This window comes from Ochotona princeps, chromosome 5 (genome assembly GCF_030435755.1).
Source record: "Ochotona princeps isolate mOchPri1 chromosome 5, mOchPri1.hap1, whole genome shotgun sequence".
NCBI lineage: Eukaryota > Metazoa > Chordata > Mammalia > Lagomorpha > Ochotonidae > Ochotona > Ochotona princeps.
Window position 1 is genome coordinate 40,280,262 of NC_080836.1, and position 20,882 is coordinate 40,301,143.

Here is a 20,882-nt window from a genome sequence, read left to right on the forward strand (position 1 = left end):
CTTGCCACTGACATGGAAGAACAAAACTGCATTTCCAGCTCCCAGATTCTGCCCAGCCACAGCCACTGGAGGCATTTGCGGGGAGGGGTGAGCCTCTTTTTTTTTCTCTCTCTCTCTCTCTGCCTCTCAAATGAATTTAAAAATAAACAAATAATAAAGTGAAGAACTAAATTGGAAATGAACCGACACAACATAATTTACTGCCTCACAAAGCTGGTTGCGAAGTTTAGAAATACTAATCTCGTTTCTCCCCTTCTGAAACTGACTGAGGTGACAGAGGAGTGACCCGAGGCCTGGGGATTTTCTTAATGCTCCCAGGGTGACTGCTGTGGCCCAGTGTGGACACCACTGCAATTACAGAGCAGTGCCAGGGAGGACCGCGGAGAAGGCCATGCTGGTTTAGATAGGTATGAAACTCTTCGGGGAGAGGTCATGGAGGGGAGGCCGTAGGAGATCTCACCCCTCAAGGTCAAGTCAGGGTCAGGTCACAGGACACACTTTTAAGTGACAGGGGAAGCAAACTGAAGGTTACCACCCCTCCAAAAAAGAAAATAAAGTTTCCAAAAAAACTCTCAAGAGATGAAGGCAGAGGTTTCTCTTCATTTAGAAAAGGTGGCAGATGGTGGCTATTCCAAGGTAGGGGCTAGCACACCCTGAGGCCTTGTTCGACAGAGGGCAGCGTTAGGTCAGCAACTCAGCTGAAGGCCTTCAGGTGCACAGAAGATAGGCTGTGGGCAATTCAGCACCACGGAGCAAAGGCTTTCAAAAAGTCTGTAGCTGAAAGATCCACAGGGGCTGTCCCTTCCAGGCTGCGGGTCCCAGTGCACCTGACACACGGATGCTGGCTTGGTGAGTGCAGACAAAGCCTCCTTTGAACCCTGGTTTTTGGAATTTAGCATCTATCCTCCCTCTGGCCTCATTGTCTTTATTTGTGAAAAACAAGAGCACTGCCAGCCTGCTGGGGATGGAGGCTATTAACAATGTGAAAGTAGCTGGCAGGTGTTTTCAATGTTTGGGGATTGCAGGTGAACCAGCAAAGGGTGATAAATAGCCGTTGGGCTCTACTTGGGCTGGGCTGGGCTGGGCTGCCGTCTTGCTGCCCGCTTTTCCTCGCCTGGTCTCTGTTCATTTTCCCTTCTAAATTCTAAAAGGACAAAACTAGGCCTTTTTGGTAGTAAATAGCATAGGGAGGTGGGCTTTGAAGATAGAAAACTTAAAAAGCAGAATCAGCAGGTATCTTAGGTAAAAAAACAAAAAAATCTTAATGTTAGTAATCAGGAGGCAAACAAGAGCAACTGAAACTTGAGCTCTCAAAAGCAAAAGGTCGGTGGGGTGAAGTGTGCAGGACTGTTACTGTATTAAACCCGAGATGTCTCCTTCTCGTTAAGGGAAATAACCTAATTAAGCCATGATGATATCTTAGGCAAATTTTTTCCTTGTTGAGCTTGTTGATTTTTTAAAAATTTTGTTTTTATTGGCAAGTCAGATATACAGAGAAGGGGAGAGACAGAGGAAGATCTACCATCTGCTGAACACAGCGGCCAGAGCTGAGCCGATCCAAAGTCGGCAGCCAGGAACTTCTGGGTCTCCCACGAGGGTGCAGGGTCCCAAGGCTTTGGGCCGTCCTCGACTGCTTTCCCAGGCCACAAGCAGGGAGCTGGGTGGGAAGTGAGGCTGCAGGGGCACAAACTTGCACCCATGTGGGATCCTGGGACGTGCAAAGAACTTTAGCCACTAGGCTACCGGGCCGAGCCCTTCAATCATCTCGTGTACCCGAAAGGGAAACACAGAAGGGCAATGAGCTAGTGAGGGCGTTCTGCTAAGCTTCCTCACATTCTCTGCTGAGTTTTGTGGCACTTCAGTCCGTATTCCCTCGCAACAATTTTCTCTGGGCTTTCTGATGAGTTAGTGATGCACTTTTCATTATCTGCCACGTCTTCCTCTGAGGCTGCTGGCATCTGTTGGCAAGCCTTTTCTTAGTCATTTTGCATGTATCAGTTGCCAAACATGCCTCGGTTGTATCTACCTGTGGATATCTTGCCTTCTTAAGTCCTGTAACTTCTCAAACTTCCATGTTCATACAGATCATCTGGGGATCTTGTTAAACGGCAGATATAAAGTAGGTCTGGGCCAGAGCTGAAAATCCTGCAGCTCTCCTGAGCTAAAGCCAACACTGCTGGCCGCAGTGCTACAATCGGAGTAGCAAAGCTGTCAAGCAGTTGATGCCATTTCTTGCTCTTTTGCAAGAAAATGCAAATCTAATTATTCCTCCAAAAAGCATCTGTTTGACTAATGCCAAGTGTATGCCCTGCTGCTGTGCCTACATGCTTTTCTGTGTACGCAATAATTTCTTATTTCAATACCAAACTGGAGCATGATCTTCGTAAAGTCACCTAAATGGCAATGAAAACAAACATGTAGCCTCAACTACACAGTTCACGGAAATGCGGGTGGAGTATAGAGCTGGGGCCAAGTTAGAACAAGTACAGCCATGCTACTCTCAGTGCCAAGGGGAGTGGAAATGTGCAGTTTCAGAGCAAGGAAATCCGAATCTCTTGCAAACCTCAGTGCTTCTGGAGCTTTGCTTTTTGGCTTTTGTTAAGAAAATGCTGGAATTGACACTGGGGAAATAAAGTCGTAAGCGACCTGGGCTTTTCAGGGTGAATGGGCGTCACCTGTTAACCTTTCCGTTGAGTGGTGCACAGGTGGAAGCACTAGGCTGGGATGGCCACGATGTGTGCGCTCATAATTGGTTTCTCAGCCAGGCCAGCTCTGCTTAAGGGTCAGAAGCAGCAGCTCTGGGACCAAGCCCAGGGAACTTTGCTCCAATCATACCTTCCCCCCAACCCCTACTAGCACGTACCGGGTAGCTCAAGCTGGAGCGTCAGTGGTTCAGTGCCTTGGTCCTTTCCCTTCAGTGCAACCTGTCTTCCAACAGGGTCTCCTACTGCACAGTGCTGCCTGTCAAAGGGAACTCGGGTCTGACGCAGCACCTTGTGTAGCCGACTCCAAATGGCTTGGGAGAAAGTACTGTGCTATGTGTTCAAGAGGGGCTGGAAGAGGGTGTGCTTCCAGGGGATGCAATGGGTGGGGCAAGGGCTTTGTGGAGAAAATGGAAAAGAGCAGAATCTTGAAAGATGAGTGCAATTCAGAGATTACAGGCAAATGATGCAGGTTAAGCCAAGGGAAGGAGGCAGGTGGCAGCTGGTCTGCAGAGAGTAGACCAGGTGTTCTAAGGAGATGATTGCTATAAGAGAATCAATCTGCTTGGAAAGGTCTTTTGGTCGGGGGGAGGTTGGGTGGGGTGTTTGTGTGTTGAATAAGACATTCAGATTAAGGAAGAGCTTCTATCCACCAGCTTGTGAAAAGCCCTCAATGGCCAGGGCTGGATCAGGGTGATACCGGAAGCCAGAGATTTGATTCAGGTCTCCCACTAGGTGTTAGGAACCCAGTTACTTAACCAGTCACCTGCTCATTCCAGAAATCTAAATTGGCAGAAAACTGGAGTTTAAGCTAAGCCAGACAATCCACATGGGCCTTGGGTGTCTGAACTTGTAGGTTGCATACCTGTACCACCCAGTATCACCACCACCTTGGAAAGCTTAAGAGTACTCAGGAATGTCCCCTTTGGTTTCCGGTTCCTCCATTTTGAGGTTTTTTTTCTCTGCCCTATTTTATATTTGGACACAGGAGACCTGGAGTCTGTTTCTCCAGGCATGAGGTCATATCCTGAGCCTTCCCTTTGTGCCAGTCCCCAGCCGCTAGGTGTGCTTCTGGGTGAGCCCCCCAACCCCCACCTCCAGCCCATCCCATACCATCCCCTTGGTTGTCAGCTGGAGCACAGGAAATGCAAGCTCATTGCAATAGCAGTCGGAGCACAACACAGAAGAAATTTTGCTGCTCTGTTGCAAATAACATATGGTGCCTCCCCAAAGCCTAAAGAAATGATTTTTGAATCATCTGCTGTTCAGGATTATCCATGCTCCCCTTCCTCAGCATGAATAATTGAAGGCTGGCTGTATTTGGCTTTCGAACTATTGGGGACTTTAATGAAATGCAAGGCTCCCGGTTACTCCCCACCCCCAGTAGTCCTCCAAGCCTGTAACTAAGGTGATCTGCGAAGAAGGGAGTGCTCCAGAGGCAGCTGAGGACAATTGGCATGATGTGTTACACGTGTGCCACACTCCCCGGGACCCTAATGCTAGCAGTCGCTCCTCTTCAGGAGGGCTGGCCCTCGTGCTGTTATGCCCAAACAAGGATGGCAGTGGATGGAGTACCTTCCAGGTATAGATGCCAGTGTGGACTTTATGGGTCTCACAGTGGTGCGAGCAGAAGCAGAACTGCACTTCATGTATCTTTAAAGGCAGAGTGACTTCTCATTGATTGGTTCACCCCCAAAATGCCCGAAACACGTGGGGGTGTGGAATCCCAGCAGGTCTTCCAATGTTGGCAGTAGGAACCCAAGCAAGCACTTAAGCCATCTTCTGCCTTCTCAAACACTGACATGATCCTGAATCAATCAGTATAGCCTGGTCTGGTAGGCATTCCAAGTAGCAGATTAACATGTAGTGCCACAGCTCCTGCCCTAGAGCAGCTTCTCTAAACATGAGCAAAAAACAAAATTGGCCCAACACAGGTGCACGTGCACACACGCACACGTTGCAGGAACTGAACTGCAGAGTAAAGGGAAAGCCTAAGTACAGCCAGGAGTGTGAGCAGTTTGTGCGGGAAGGAAGGGGCAGCCTGGGCAACAGGTGTGCTGGCACACAGCATCCCTGGACCGCAGGCAATAGAGGAGGAAAGAGCTGATGGCAAGCCAGCCCTTCCCCCTGACCGTGCTCCCTCCCTAGACAGAACAGGAGGGAACTTTAAGACTAGAGGAGCTCACCCAGGAAACAGCTGTGGGGGCCATGCTGGGAGGAGGGCCAGCAGTCAAGTCCTCACTGGCCAGGCTTGGAATGGGCAGGTGGCTGAGCTGATTTGGTGGGGAGGAACACAGGACAAGAAAAGCCCAAGCAGAACTCGAGTCCTTGACCTTGGCACCTGCAGACTGTGAGCTAAAGCTTCTCAGGTACTCCAACTTCCACCCTCTTTCCTCATGCTGGCAAGAACGCCTTCCTGGATGCCAGGGGCTGGGGACAAAGTCACCCAGAGGCCCACAGCCTGAGATGTCCCTCTTCCCCAAAGCTTCTAGCTGAGGCCGGAAAGCCGGAAGTGGGCATTTGGGTGAGTGGGCGGAAGGCCAGCACTTTGCTACATTCAGAAATGAGCAGTGAGAATGCGTCCCCCAAACTGGATTACAGCATCCTCTCCCCAGCCTTGTGCCCTGTATGCCCCCTTGATCAACCTGCCCACCTAAAGGAGTGTCTGAGTCCAGGAAGGTGCAGAGTGCTGTCCTGGGTCCGGGGGACCCTCTTGTGTGCTCCTTGAGCTCCTTTCTTTGGGGCTCTGCCTCCTGCCAGAACTCCTGCTCCACTGGGCACAGTGATCCCAGAAGAGCTTCCATCCAGATCCCCTTCACTGGCTGGTGCTTAAATGCAATGAGTCTGCCTCCCCGCCCACGTCCCCACACGCTGCACAGACACCGTGACATGGCTGCCCTGCAAAGCCAGCTGACTCGCCACCGAAATGAGGACAAGTGTCTGGGTAAAGAATGAAAACCATCCAAGGCAGTCATTTTGTGCCCTCCTCAGAGATAACTAGGCCATTTCCATGATTAAAACCACTCGCCACTCCCACTGGCCACGTCCTCGGCTCTTCCAAACCACAGGGTTGCCGATTAAAGAGCAGCAAGATTGTTTTTCTTAGGAGAAAATTAAAACCACACACAGTGATAGCGAGAGCCACTGCAGGGCTCCTGACAGGAACCCCCTCCTCCCGTGTCCATCTCCTGACACGAGGGGCCCAGTCCCCCTGGAGATACACGGGGGATCTGTGATACTGCCCAGCCAAGTGCACATGCCATGGGGGCACAGCTGGTGTGGCCTTGGTCTGCAGGGAGCAGAAACATGGATTGCCCATGTCACTGTGCTCAGCCCTGCATGCGGTCCCCTAGCTCAGCCACCCTGGTGGGTCTAGGCTGTACCCTGTGAGCATCTGGAAGGGATTTTAGTTTGTGCTGGCTGGCACCGTGTTGATGAAGCTACCCATCCATCTTGCTCTAGAAACTGCAGGAGTGCAGCTCGGCATCAAAAGTGCTCGCTGGCCGCTCTGGCTCAGGACCAGGAAAGTGTCCCCTGGCAGGCCCAGCAAGTCTGCACTTGAGCCTGCACTGATGCTGCCCACGCATATGTCCATCTTTGGCCTGGGCTTGACACTCCTTCGTGTTGCTGAGGACCCACATAGAGCTTTTTGATCTGTGAAGGAAGATGGCATTGGGGATCAGAAGAGGCAATGCCCTGCTTTTTGTTCCCATTCACGGGTGAGACATTGCCTAAAATCTGAGGTTTTCTAAGCTATAAGGAAGCCACGGTTGGACCACACTGTATCCAAATTCCCTTGATGTTTCAAGGCCCAGGAGGAAGCAAAAGGAATTGGAGGTGCAGTCCCCAACCCAGTAGACTACTGCTGTTCAATAAATCCTTGGGAAGTGAGGCCAGTCCGGGTACTTGGGGCCTTGGCCCCAGTGGGTGGGGCAGTGCTGGGCGCATGGCCTGACCTGACCTAGGCAGCGTGAATGCCTGCACCTTGCCTGGGCACTTAGCCCATGGTGCCTGCTCAGCGGCATGGGCCACTGTGTTTGTGAGGCTGCGGCTGCAACACCTGCTATAAGAGCTCACAACAGGCACACCCTGGGGAACAAACCCACTGTCCTCCTCAGAAGCCTCGACAAAGCCTCTAGCACAGCCAGAAGCTTCTAGGGGCTATTCACCTAATGAGATCCCATAGACCTCCCCGCACTGTAGAGCTGATCTTCACATAGCTAAAGTAGCTCTATTCTCCTACATTTCCCAAATGACAAAACAAGGCTAAGACAAAATGACAGTAAAGGTCAAACTTTAGGGCTCAACTGACACCCCTCTGGCTTCCATAACAGCTTCTGTATTCTTCCCACTTACCCTCTTTGGGGAAGGCAGCAGCTTTGCAGACAGCCCAGAATCTAGGGAGGATAAGCAGGATTGGCTGAAGGCAGGGCAGCCAGCTGGCCATGTGCGTTCTTTCAGGCTATCCAACTGTCTTATGCAACCAACTCCTACAAGCCATTTCCACAGTGAGTCAAAAGGCGACAAGTGCTGTTAAGCCTGGAGACCTGATGCAGGTTCTGCCTCGAAAGCTGTCCTGGCCGACAGAGCCCCAGGCAGCACCAGCTCTGTCTTCAATGTCCACAGCGTCTGCTAGAGGAAGCTCCCCTTTTGAAGGAGTGGCAATGCCGCCCCTTTCCTCCCACTAAATGTGCTGGGGAAGGTTTTCTTGGCCAGCCCTACCCCAAAGGTGAGCCTGGAGCACTGGTGGCGTCCTGAGTCCCTTTCCAGTCATGAAGTCTTCCCAGTAGCCCGCTGGTAGGATTGTTACAGGGGTGAGCCTGCAGAGGAGTAGGTGAGCCACCTGCTCCTACTGCTGTGCCTCCCAGCACCCAGAGGTTATGAGCCAGAGAAAGCTGGGGTAAGGACTCCAGGCTCCAGTGAAGGGTGTGAAACTGAAATGTTACCAGTCATCTAGGGCAGCCAATCAACTGCCCACAGGTTATTATTTTAGGGCCTGACCTGACGGCCTCCCACGTAGCCTCCCTGCTGAGCCATGGGGGCCTTCTCAGGGCCTGCCTACTCTGCCCTCCTCAACCTGGACACTCCGAGGTCCCCCACCTAGGAGGAGGAACCCATCCCAGCAGGTGACCATGCAGAATGGAGGCTGGGAGATGATCCAGGCTTGAGTCTTACTGCAGCTGCTAAAGATGGGATTAACTCTTCATCTGGAGTCAAATGTGGGTTTTGTCAGGCAGCTCTTGGAACTACAGCATTGCAAACATGTCAATTTCTGGTAGCCTTCAGATGGCAACCACTAGGCTTAGACTAAATAGAGCCTTGGTTCCTGACCCCTAAGAGTCGGATGATTCTCCTAAGGTCTGTGGTCTTCAACCAGGAAAGATGCATCTGAATCAGGGTCCTGGCTGAGATCTGGGCTCAATGAGTCAAACAAGATCACTACCTGTTTCCCCACCCAGGTACTATGTACTGTGCTCTGAATGGAACAAGTGACTCTTAATTCTCTACCCCATTGAAAGATAGGACTCTCCCAAACCCCCCATAACTTGCCTCTAGGACCACCAGGTTCTCACCACCTTGCCAATAAAGGCAAGCCCTGATGTCCGTAAGGTGTAGCTCATGGCCAGATAAGCACAGCATCTGGCCAGCTCAGTGATGCTCTCTATACACCCAACACTGGCTGGATCACATCCAGCCAGATCCCAGTGACCGGTGACAAGTCTATTGGCCATTATGAAGCCAGAAATACTTATTCCTACTTTGGGATGCCTCTGTCCTCATGAAAAGAGGCAAGACGCAGAGTCTGGGAACAGCCTGGCCAAAGCTGAGCAGGAGGAAGCAAGCCATGCATCTCCTTATTCATGGCAAGGATCATGTTTAGCTAATGGGTTAGTGAGCTTGAAGCAAGTAGCAGCAATCTGTGTGCTGGCAGATTGTTTGTGGTAGGCTTTCTCTGCAGCCGTGCCAGGACGTGAATGGCCACGATGCTGATTCTGTGGTCGGTACTAGCAGCTGACACTTTTCAAGCACCATTCAGAATGCATCAGGCCATTAATTGGTTAATTACATTATGACTTAGGTGCTAAACTGATTCTGGGTCTCCATTTTTCTATACTGTAGGAGAGATCTAGCAACTTCTGAGATAGCACAAAGCTTGAATGCAGGAGCTGGATAAGGAAGAAAGCATAGGCTGCTTCCAGGATGCTCCATGGCTTATCCATGTGGATCTGGCCCCAGATGGTGTAAATTCTATCAGGTCAGTATTCAGAGACTCATCCAATTGGCGGGAACTGTTGATGCAGACACCATCTGCCAACTAGGATGGTGATGGTTTGTGTAGTCTGGACATCTGAGATCAGTGATCCCTGTGTCCAATGTTAGACATGCAATTGGCAAACATAAAAGCACCATCAGTGTTTCAGACAGGTGTAGCAGGTGATACAGGGCAGGCAAATGCCTGCATGAATACCTACGTGAAGGGCTGGGAGCACTTACTTCTGAGATTTTGCTTCTAGTAATAAGAAAAACAGGAACCCAGCTTCTATGAGCATGCCTTGGCAGCAAAGTCCTGATGGCTGTAGTATAAAACAGTTGTTCAGAGGCTCCCTGGCTCCCTCCACAGGCTCCCTCAGCTGGTGTGTGGATAACTGAACAGTGGTTCCCTGCCAGGCATCCTCCTCTGTGCTAGGCATTGGAGCTACAAAAGAGCACAGAACAGAACCTGCCTAATATGCTTGTGGCTGGTATTGTCCCTGAATGGTCAGAAGCTCCCTCTCCCTGCAGGGAAAAGGTCACCTACCTATCTTTCCGTGTGCACTTGCCCATGAAAACCTTCCCTCCAGAGACCTCAGGAAAATTAATTCGCATTAGCCATCAGGTTAAGGCTGGGAGTCAGCCCAGCCATTGCAGCAGGCCAGTAAGCAGGAGACATTGAATGGCTCTGTTGAAACAAAGGAGCAAAGGTGTAAGAGTGAAGGCTGAGGGCAGAGAAGTCTGCAAGGCTGACCCTCCTATGAGGCTGGGGAGTTAGGAGGGCAGCTGCTCCTTATGTGGCTAGGGAAGTCTGTTAAGACAGCCTAGGGTGGGTTTTGGCCTAATAGTGAAGATATCAGTTAAGTGGCTCACACACCCAGACAATCAAGATGGCAGAGTAGGGTAAGGACACGTTTAAACAATTAACTGGGGTAAAGCAAAGAGGACACATCCCAGGAAATAGAACAGGCTAATGGCAGAGGGGTACTTGGAGACTGACAGACATGGGGAAGCAGCAAAACCATGGTGTGATGCTGCAGTGACCAGATACCCCAGTGGCAATCACCGGAATGGTGGTCCAAGCTCTACCAGTTGCTAGAGCTACACCAGCAGCGGGTAGGAAAGAGAATTCAATGGGAGCTTTGGAGGTGAACCCAGGCAAAGAACTGCCCATCCTGCTGATCTGTTTGGGGTTTGCTGTTCTGTGTTCCTGGTTGAATCAAACAGGTGGTGCAGGAACAGGGTGGATTTCAAAGTCCAGAGCCACATTGGATGTCCTTTTGTTTATTAATTACATTGTATTATGTGACAGTTTTATAGGTACTGGGATTCCCCCCACGCCCCCATGGTGGATTCCTCCACCTTGTTGCATAACCACAGTTCAAGTTCAGTTGAGATCCTTTCATTGCAAGCATATACCAAGCATAGAGTCCAGCATCTTATTGTCCAGATAAGTTCAACGGCTTCTTGGAGACCTTCTCTGGTCTGAAGGTAGAGCCAACAGAGTAAAATCCCGATCAATTAAAAGCCCCAACATAACATCAGCAACAACTTGTAACGTTATGGAATTGACATAGTATTGAGTAACCAATATGTTAAAAATAAATGCAAGTGGGCTCGGCAGCGTGGCCTAGTGGCTAAGGTCCTCACCTTGATCCCATATGGCCGCTGGTTCTAATCCCGGCAGCTCCACTTCCTCTCTATCTCCTCCTCTCAGTATATCTGACTTTGTAATAAAAATAAAATAAATCTTTTTTAAAAAATAAATGCAAGTTCTTAACCACATCCTGTGACTACTTCATTGACATTTCAATTTTAGTTTAAATATAACTGGAAATCTACCACTTTCAAAGTCAACCTGATTTCTCCCTCAGACTCTTGTCCTCATTTACATCAGAATTGGTTGAAAATGTGAGACCTCAAGGCTGTGTAACATGAAAACCCTTCAAGGGGGCAGGGCAAGCACTTGAGCTGTTTGTGAAGAGAAAACTAAGCATATAAAAATCCAATAATATTGGCCCACGGGTCTTAGGAAGGTGGTCCAGCCTGAAGGTGTCTGATCAGGAGGCCCCAGCCCTGCTTGTCTAACTGTGGATTTGCACGCAGAAACTGGGCAATTTGTACATCCGGTCTCCCTAAGTGTGGAGGCGCTTGGCTTTCCCATTAATGAAGGTACAGCTGATCCCGTTCAGAATCCTCCCATGGCTGTTACCCCTTAGGACACGTCACCAGCAACCCGTGGTGTTCTATTCGGGGAAAAATCAAAATCCTGTGCTTCTTCAATAATCTGTAATTGTGTCCTAGACAGCAAATGCAGAGGATAACAGGGATGAGGGTGACAAGCTCTTCTAGGCTTTAGGTATCTAACAACTTCATATTAAGCTAAAAAGTAATTTCTGCAAGTACTTGGCGCCACCAGGACGAAAGTGGAAGGTGTCCATGACCATGTGTGTGAGTGCTGCTGTCAGCTGTGCACCAAGCGGGGCCCTTCTGGCTCCCCAAGCTCTCCTCAGTGCCAATGCCAAGGAGGGCAGGGAAAGACGCCTTTCAGCAATGACCTTTCAGCTAGGAAATCTCGCAGCTGATCAGTGCCTGATACATTTAACGTGGTATTTGCTGGAAAGACAACCTTCATTAAATGGTAAGGTCAAATGCACCATTGGGGGCTGGAGCCAAGAGACAGAGTGACAAAGATAGGATGAAATCACAGCCCAGGTGGCAGCGTCGTCAAAGAATCGGTCTCTACAGCAAACCTTCCCACAACACTGAAGGCACCTCGGTGACCTGCTGGCTTGTGAACAGGCGCTCCACATTAATACCAGTGAGCCCTCGTTGCCTTGGAACTCTGCTCAACCCGCTGGAAGAATCAAGGTGCTCGGTTTCAGTAACCTGGTGGGAGGCTGGATCTCGGCGGTTCTGTCTGGAAGTTTCTTCACCCACCCTTGAACTGCCTGGCATGCCCAGGTCTCGGTGTGATGCCCCAGGTGCTCTGTCCTCTTAAGTAGAATCCAGAGGACCTAGAATTGCTCTCAGGTGGGCTGGAGGAATAGCATGTTTTTTCTTGGGTTTTGTTTTTGTGTTTCGTTTTTCAAATCCTTGTTTTGATTTGCTGATGCACCGGCTTGCTCTTCTGGGGTGTTGGTTGCGGTCTGTGCGCCACCTAGAGGCGGCTTCTTCCTTCTAGCCACACTTGCAGCCCTCCACCTCTTTCTCAGAACCTGTGTCCTCCAGGCGAGCCTCTGTGAGCAGGACCGTTCCTCTCTCCATGGGCTTTGGCTTGAGTGGGACTGGCACCTCCAGAAAAGCTTTTCAATACTTTCTCGCCATTTCCAAAGGCATATAGAACCATTCAGGTCGCTTGGAGATCCAAAAACAGTGAGCTGGGACTCACTGCTTCTGTCCCAAAGCCGCACAAGCTCCCCAGGGATCTTGAGACCCTCGGCCACCTGAGAGGTCTGACTGTGGGGTTCACACTGCCAGGACTCAGAACCTCAGCTGTCCTGTCCTGCCCATGACCATGTCTGTGCCACACATCGTGGATGCATCAGGAGCTATCCCCAGAGGAATCAATGCGATTGGCATTGCTGTATTGTTTTATTACAATAGGTATGATTCAAAATTCACCATTTCACCCATGTTTAAGTATACTCACTCAGAACTGAACTTCATACTTCTTCTAAATAAGAACCCCTCCTGTATAACTGCTCATCCCGTACCCCCGTCACCCCATTACTAGTAACCTCTGCTCTTTCGTCTCTGACTTGGCCTGCTGTGAGGCTGAGTACCATCGATCAACAAAATCACATGCTTTTTATACGTCTGACTTAGCCAAAGACTTTGCTCACCTGTGAGTGATACAGGCCAAGCTTTCTTGGTGGCGCTCTCTGGAAATGAAGGAAAGAAGTCGGCAACATGGGCTTCAGCTTTGCTCCCCATCCAGCCGGGCTATGCTCTCCAACTTGGTGTCAGATGCAACTTTTTTTTTTTAAAGATTTATTCATTTTATTACAGCCAGATATACACAGAAGAGGAGAGACAGAGAGGAAGATCTTCCGTCCGATGATTCACTCCCCAAGTGAGCCGCAACGGGCCGATGCGCGCCGATCTGAAGCCGGGAACCTGGAACCTCTTCCGGGTCTCCCACGCGGGTGCAGTGTCCCAATGCATTGGGCCATCCTCTGCTTTCCCAGGCCACAAGCAGGGAGCTGGATGGGAAGTGGAGCTGCTGGGATTAGAACCAGCGCCCATATGGGATCCCGGGGCACGTTCAAGGTGAGGACTTTAGCTGCTAGTCCATGCCGCCGGGCCCCAGATGCACCTTTGAACACCACTGCCCTGTGTTGTGGTAGGGAGGAGCCAAGCTTTAATCTCTGAGAACAAACCAGGAAGATCCCACTGTCTGGAGCCTTAGCCAGAGCCTGTTTGAGAGCCACAGGGAGGAGGCTGTCCCCGTGAAGAATACCACAAGAGGGTCTCCCGTTGCAGGGCTGTGAGTCACGAGGCCAGACAGGCTGGAGGCGGCTCTTGTGTCTGGACATGTTGATGCAGTGGTTTGGGGTTTGCATCTGGATCTAACCTGGGGGTTTAAAAGGGAGCTGATGGCTGAACTTTCTTCCTCCCGCATTTGGCAGAACTGAGGGTACCTGACAGTCATTTTCCTCTTACACTAGCAGAATGGATTGTCTAGCAGAAATGGCTCTTCCCATGCATGTAGGTGTCAGTTATTTTTATTTTGTGAAAGAGTAATTCTGAAAGATGCCACTTGCCAGGGATTGGAGCCCTGGAGTGAGTCATTGTAATAGTAGGATTCACATCTATGCCGCGTTTTGAAGGGACTTTACAAAGACGTGAGCTCCTTGCAAACCCTAGAGCATGCAGGAAGGGAGCATTTGCCAGCAGCTCCAGAAGATGTTCCATGGCCTGGTTGCAGGACCATGGAGGTCACTTAAGATCTGCCACTGAGATCCAAACCCCGTGTATCTCCTTGGCTGGAAAAAGGGGACTTGAAAGCAATTCCTTCCTGGGACAGAGAAATGCAGGTTTGAGATTTAGAGGAAACTTGAAATATGCAGGAGGCACACAGGATCTTAAATCTAGCTTCCATGCCACACTTTGATAGTAAACGCTGGGCTGGGCCCAGTGCAGGGCTGTAGCATGCGAATTCCCCACCTGTGCCACCAGCATCCCATTTGGATATCAATTCAAGTCTTGGGTGCTCCACTTCTGATCCAGCTCCCTGCTTAGGCCTGGGAAAGCAGTGGAAGGTGGCCCAAGGTCTTGGGCCCCTGTGCCCATCTGGGAAACTAGGAAGAAACTCCTGGCTTTTACTTTTGGTCTGGCCCAGCCCTGGCCATTGTGGCCATTTGGGAAGTGAATAAACAGATCTTTCTCCACCTCTTTGTAACGTTAAGTGTTTAAAAAAAAAAAACACTGGGCTGATTGCTTTGCAGGATTTTTCAGGGCCTTGAATACACTCACATGCCGTTAGACTTTCCAAAGTGAAACTAGAAAATACTATGGTATTTCTATACCTATTTCACCCTGGCATATTGTTTGAAACTGCTATTCCTTAAGACATTGTCTGGGAAGTGCAAGCTTAAAATGGCGGGTTCCCAGACCCACCTCCAAGAGCCTTCCAGGGAGGCAGAGGCAGAAAGTCTAAGCCAGGGATGGGGGATCTTTGTTCAGCCTGCGGCCATTTGGATTGCTGCCAACTGCAGGCTATACAAGATGGTTCACTTCAAAAGTGAGCCACCTGCAGTAGCTTTGGCAGAGTCAGGCCAAAGGATTCCCAGGCATTTCCTGCCCCTGATATTTGATGGTCTGGCTCTGTCCATGAAGTGCCACAGGAGAGGGCTGCTCCTGGACCAGGCAGTGGATGGAAACAGTCTGGCCCCTCTGTATGTGGTCAGCACTTCATCTGCCTTCCTTAATCCCCACCAGGTGGGCAGCAGGTGGGATCAGGGAAGGCCCAGATCCTTGCCCTGCAGGTTCTCAGAGTGTCTCAACCTGGCCACACTCCATCATATGGCAACATCAGGTCCCCCCATGATCACCTAGTCCGAGCGCCACTGTCCCTTACAAGTAGGGGCCTTCAACATGGATGTGGGAGCCCAGGCCCCTGCTGGGTTGGAGGGCACACCTATTTGAATGGAGTCTGTTCATGTGACTGGTGCCAGCATAAAGTTTGTCCAAATTCAGCTCTCCTAGCCTCCTACATGAGAAGGACAGTGACAGCTGCTGTGGTCAGTGCACCAAACGCCGCACCCAGTACCAGGCGGCTGGGCCTTCCCCAGCTCTCAGAATAATGACCTCCTACATCCACAGATGAACACGCTGTGTCTTAGCAATGATGGGCGCCTTGCCATGGGCCACGCAGCTGTAGGTGAGACAGCCCAGAGGCTCAGCCAGGTGGAGGGCAGGCTTCCCTGGAAGGGTTGGCGGCCTAGCACATGTGGGAAACGCTACAGGTTCCCTCTCCCCATTGGCATTCTCTGGCTGCCCTTCGGAAGAATCTGCTTTGTTCCAGAGAACCTAGAATATTTCCCAGGCTCCCTTGCAGCCAGGTACATTCAGTGAGCAGAGTCCAGTCGCTGTGGCTTCTGGGAAAGCTACCACTACCCTGGTGGCATTTTCCTGCTTCTTCCTGCCTGTACCTTGGAGGTGATGGTTAGTTTCTGCATCCACCTTGGGTCATGTTGTCCCTTGAGTGTTCCATTACTTCCTGAGGAATACAGCCCCCCACCCCCAGATGCCTGAGCTCCTAGCTGACATGGAACCAGCCCACCTGCTGTGGACGGCACACCACCAGAGAAAGCAGTCCTGATGGTACTTGCCTTACTGCTATTTGGGTTTTCTGCTTTGTGCAGAGCAAACGAATGTTAACAGTTGCATGATACCCTGTTTCAAGCAGTACTTCCTGGTCTTCATTCCCAACTGTCTGCCCATCAATGAATAATTTCCTATATTAAGCCCTAGTTCCTTTCCACACCCTATTTCCCCAGGGATGAATGTTCCCTGCCTCTGTGACTCAAGTCCAAAATCCCAATGACCTTTTCCATTCCCACCCAACCGCTCCCTCTCCCAGTTTCCATAATTCATACCACAAGCAGAGAGCTAGGCCTTGCACTGTCTTCAAAGTGTCATTCAGAATACCATTAGGCAGGCCCAGCGCAGTAGCCTAGCAGCTAAAGTCCTAGCTTTGCACACACCAGGATCCTATATGGGCACGGTTCTAATCCTCGCAGCCCCACTTCTCAACCATTTCCCTGCTTGTGGCCTGAGAAAGCAGTTGAGGATAGCACAAAGTCTTGTGACCTTGCACCCGCATGGGAGAACCAGAAGGAGCTCCTGGCTCCTGGTTCTCGACCAGCTCATCTATGGCTGTTGCAGCCACCTGGAGTGAATCATTGGATGGAAGTTCTTCCTCTGTCTCTGCTCTGTATATTTCACTTTCCAGTAAAAATAAATAGTTAAAAATACCATTAGGCATGTTCTCTTCCCTCAACTGCTTGGGGACAAGATACACTGACCTACAAGATAAAGGGGTGACCCTGACCAATGCCACCTGCAAGGTGTACAAAAGAGCTAGTAGAATGCTTCAGGAAGGGGTCCTGAGACTCCCTCCCTGCCTAGCCCGCCCCAACTCGGCAGCACTGACTGCTGTTCCAGAGGAAACGGGGGCTTTGAATGAACTGATAATGACTTTGCTTCGGCAACATACAGCGAGGTCTATGCGCTCCCTCCTGGCAGTAGAATGACTAGCCACAGAAAGGAAGGTAATGTTTGAAAAGCCCAATTTGAACTTGTTGGCTTGGAAACCATGCTGCTTCAACTCCTCCTCATGGTCCCACACCCTGTCCTCGTAATGGGAAAAGGAGACAGGGAAACTGTTTCCTAGATGGAGTGGTTGGGCCATGTCCAGGGTACCACAACAGCACTACCTTTTGTCCCCTGAGAAAACAAAACTAGATCATGTGTGGATATGATAGCTGTGGAGGTACTTTTAAAAATACATATTTTATCTTTATTAGAAAGATATAGAGGAGAGCCAGATAAAGATCTTTCATCTGCTAGTTCACCTTGCCACGCTCTGCTACCCCCAAATGGCCACAATTACCAGAGCTGAGCTGATCTGAAGCCACAAGCCAGGAGCTTCTTCCAGGTCTCCCATAAGGGAGCAGGATCCCAGGGTCATCTTCGACTCCTTTCCCAGGCCACAAGCAGGGAGCTAGAAGGGAAGTGGAGCAGCCAGGACATGAACCGGCACCCATATTGGGATCCCAGCACTTGGAGGTGGAGGATTATTCAATTGAGCCATCATGGCAGGGGGTACTGTTAAATGAGGCACAGGGATATGGTTTGGACAGGGCAATGGAGTGATGGGCAGTTACGCATCACAAGATTTTGTTTCATCATATATAGTAGTTCTTAAAACTATGGGTTTGTGCCATGCTAACTTCTGAATTGAAGTAAGAAGGTCACATAGTCCCATTGAAATGGTCTCCTGGTCATGTCCATGTGTGGTCAGCAGATAGATCGTTTGTGTGGCCCTCCCCTACCACAGGCAGGCAGTGCTGACCTCCATCATGTAGTGGGAAAGTCACACGTACAGGTGGAACTGGGGACCCACTCCAGCTGGTCAGTGCAGAGAAATGTTTCATTTGTGTGTCCTTTGCTAATCTTCAAAGTGACCCTATGGCACAGGTGTTTTCATTCCTGCTTATTTTAAAAAGATTTACTTCAGTCAGAATTACAGGAGACAGAACTTTCATCCATTGAAAGTTCCCTAGATGGCCACAGTGGCCAGAGCTGGGTCAGGCTGAAGCCCAGAGCTTTATCCAGGTTTCCACATGGGTGGCAGGAGTCTAAGCACTTGGGCCATCTTCTGCCTTTCTCCGGTTGTTCGCAGGGGACTGGGTCTGAAGTGGAACAGCCAGGACTTGAACCATTGCCCATATGGGATGCCGGCGGACAGTGGGAACCTTTACTGGCTGTACCACAATGCCAGCCCTATTAGTCCTACTTTGTAAAATGAGGAAACTGGGGTACAGGAATGTCCAATAAATTGCACTTTTTCGTGTCCAGGTCAGAATCCAAATGTCTGGATATTGCTCAGGATCTGCTAGCAGAGAGTAGAGCTGGGTGTGTCAGAGTGACCAACATCCCAGTCTGCCAGGGCTTTGGGCTTTAAGATGTGGCATTCACATGGCCCAGTGTGGTAGCCTAGCTATTAAAGTCCTCTCCTTGAATGTGCCGGGATCCCATATGGGCACCTGGTTCTAATCCCAGTGGCCCTGCTTCCCATCCAGCTCCCTGCTTGTGGCCTGGGAAAGCAGTTGAGGACGGCCCAAAGCCTTGGGACCCTGCACCTGCGTGGGAGACCCGGAAAAGGCTCCTGCCTTTGAATTGTCACAGCTCCAGCCATTGCAGCCACTTGGGGAGTGAATCATCAGACGGAAGATTTTTCTGTCTCCTCTCTGTATATCTGACTTCCCAATAAAAATCTTTAAAAAAAAAAAAATGTGCCATTCACAGTGTGAAAACTGATTAAGTCCAGGAAAACTGTGGTGGTTAATTACCAATCTGGGGACCCTCAGAATAGAGCCCCAATGAAGCTGAGCATCATGACTCTTCTATGAACCCCCAAGCCCAGCAGTGCCCCCCTAAACAGTGAGCTGCCAGACCAGGTCCTCTCACCTAACGGACAAAGTTGTGCAAGTGCAGGAATGGGTTGAATGAGAAAGCAAGCACTTAGCCACCTGGTTGATGTATCAAAGCTGCATTGGAGTGTCTGGGTTCGTTCCCAGCTCCAGCTTCTACCTACAGCTTCCTGCCAAGGTAGAGCCTGGGAGGAAGTAGAGATGACACAGTTGGGTTCTTGCCACCCACATAAGAGGCCTGGGTTGATTTCCTGATACCCAGCCCAGCCCCAGCCATGTGGGCATCTGGAAACTAAGCCAGCAAGAAGAATGTGCTCTCCCCACCACCTCTCTGCCTCTCAAATGTAAAACAATAACAACAAGTAATGATTTGAATCAACTAAACTTACGTTTCCTTATAGTGGACCATAAATCCTCATTGGACTTCCTGGCTAACTCAGCCAGCCAGTGTGAGCTGGTTCCGCAGGGTGGGCAGGCAAGGATTTGTGTCCACTGCCATCATTCTCTGCTGTGGAGCAGGGCAGAGGGCATCACGAATGTCACACCCCTGCAGCTGCCTTGGGGCTGTAAATAGCATTGAGCTCCTTGTTGGCAGGGACGTGATTCTGCAGAGGCCACATGGCTTGCCACCAGCAGCCGCTTCCTCTGGCATGTAATGAATGGGAAGGGCAGGCATGTAGTTGTGGAATCGGGAGAGGTGCAGCCAGGGGCCGTGGGCTGGGGTTGCTGCTGCAGTCAGCAGGGGAGGAAGAAGTAGTACATTCAACAGGACCACTGTCTGGATTCCTATTCCTCACCGTATCTGCTTCAATATAGTCAGCAAATGCTCATGAGGCACCTGCTGGGTGTTTATGCTGAGCAATCCTTGCTGTTTGTTGTGACACATCACCTCCACCTCTGTCTCCCTCTTCACGTAACATTCTCCCTGTATCCCCACTTTCTCATAAGCTTCTTAAGTTTGTATTGGAAAAGCAGATTTACAGAGAAGGAAAGATAGAAAAAGATGTTTCATCCACTAGTTCACTCTCCAAGGGGCCACAAGTTGGAACTGAGCCCCGATCTGAAGCCAGGAACCAGGAGCTTCTTCTGAGTCTCCCATGTGGGTGCAGGATCCCAAGACTTCAGGCAATTTTCCACTGCTTTTCCAGGCTACAAACATGGAGCTGGATGGGACGTGTGACAGCAGGGACAGAAGTGGCACCCATACAGGATCCTGGGATGTGCCAAGTGAGGGTTGAGCCACTGAGCCATCATGCCAGGCCCTCCTGGACATTGTCTAACAGCACCAGTCATACTGCATTAGAGTGCCTGTCCCAGTATGACCACTACAAAACTGACAACCATGACAACCCAGCTTCCCAAAGAGGTTACTTTTTGAGGTACTAAGGGAAAGCATTTCCATGTATCTTTTCAGGAGCAATTTAATTCGACGCATGTTAGTGACCTGGGAGATGGGCTTCAGTTTCCTCATCTGTGAAATGAGGATAGCAATATTACCAACCTCTGGGTCAGCAGAGGTAATAGTGAATACCTACAACCATCAGACCAGGAACTGAGATGTCATAATGACTGTTGACATGGTTTTTATCTGCATGTAGTCTGTAAGTCAGACTGATGTAACATCCCCATGGTAAAGGCCACTGCTCTGGAGGGTAGGCATTTTCCCCAGAAGATAAGTTGCCGTTCAGGGTACCTGCTTGAGTTTGAGTCTCTACTCTGTCTCCAATGGCAGCTTCCTGCTGACCTTCATCTTGACACAGAAGGTGATGTCTTAGGTAGCTGAGTCCCTGACATTCACTTGTAAGACCTGAATGAATTTCCAGGCTTGGTCCCAGGGCCACATGCTGCTAGCATTTGGGGAAAGGGCTGTGGGGGAAATCTGTGTCCTCTGCCTCTCGCCTAGCTCTGAGGACGGCTGCCTTAATGCAGGCACACTGGAGTTGCAACATGGTTCCTGACACCTTCCCGATGAACCCTGCTGACCACCCCATGCCCTCCCTGTCTCCCTTCTCAAGACAAACATTTCAGTTACCTGAATATATGGTCTTCCCTTCTGTTCTTGGATTTCCTCCATGTTCCTATTCTACTCCTATCTGCAATCATCCAGGAAATCCTATTTCATGTTTTCTGTCTCAGTGAAACGGCACCCCCTGTAGTCTTCCCAGACACAACCAGTCAGGAGTCACTGCCTTATACTTGTCCCTGCTTGGCCCTTCTGGACTGACTACACTGTTACACCCACTTCACTCTCCAAGCACAGCATCTG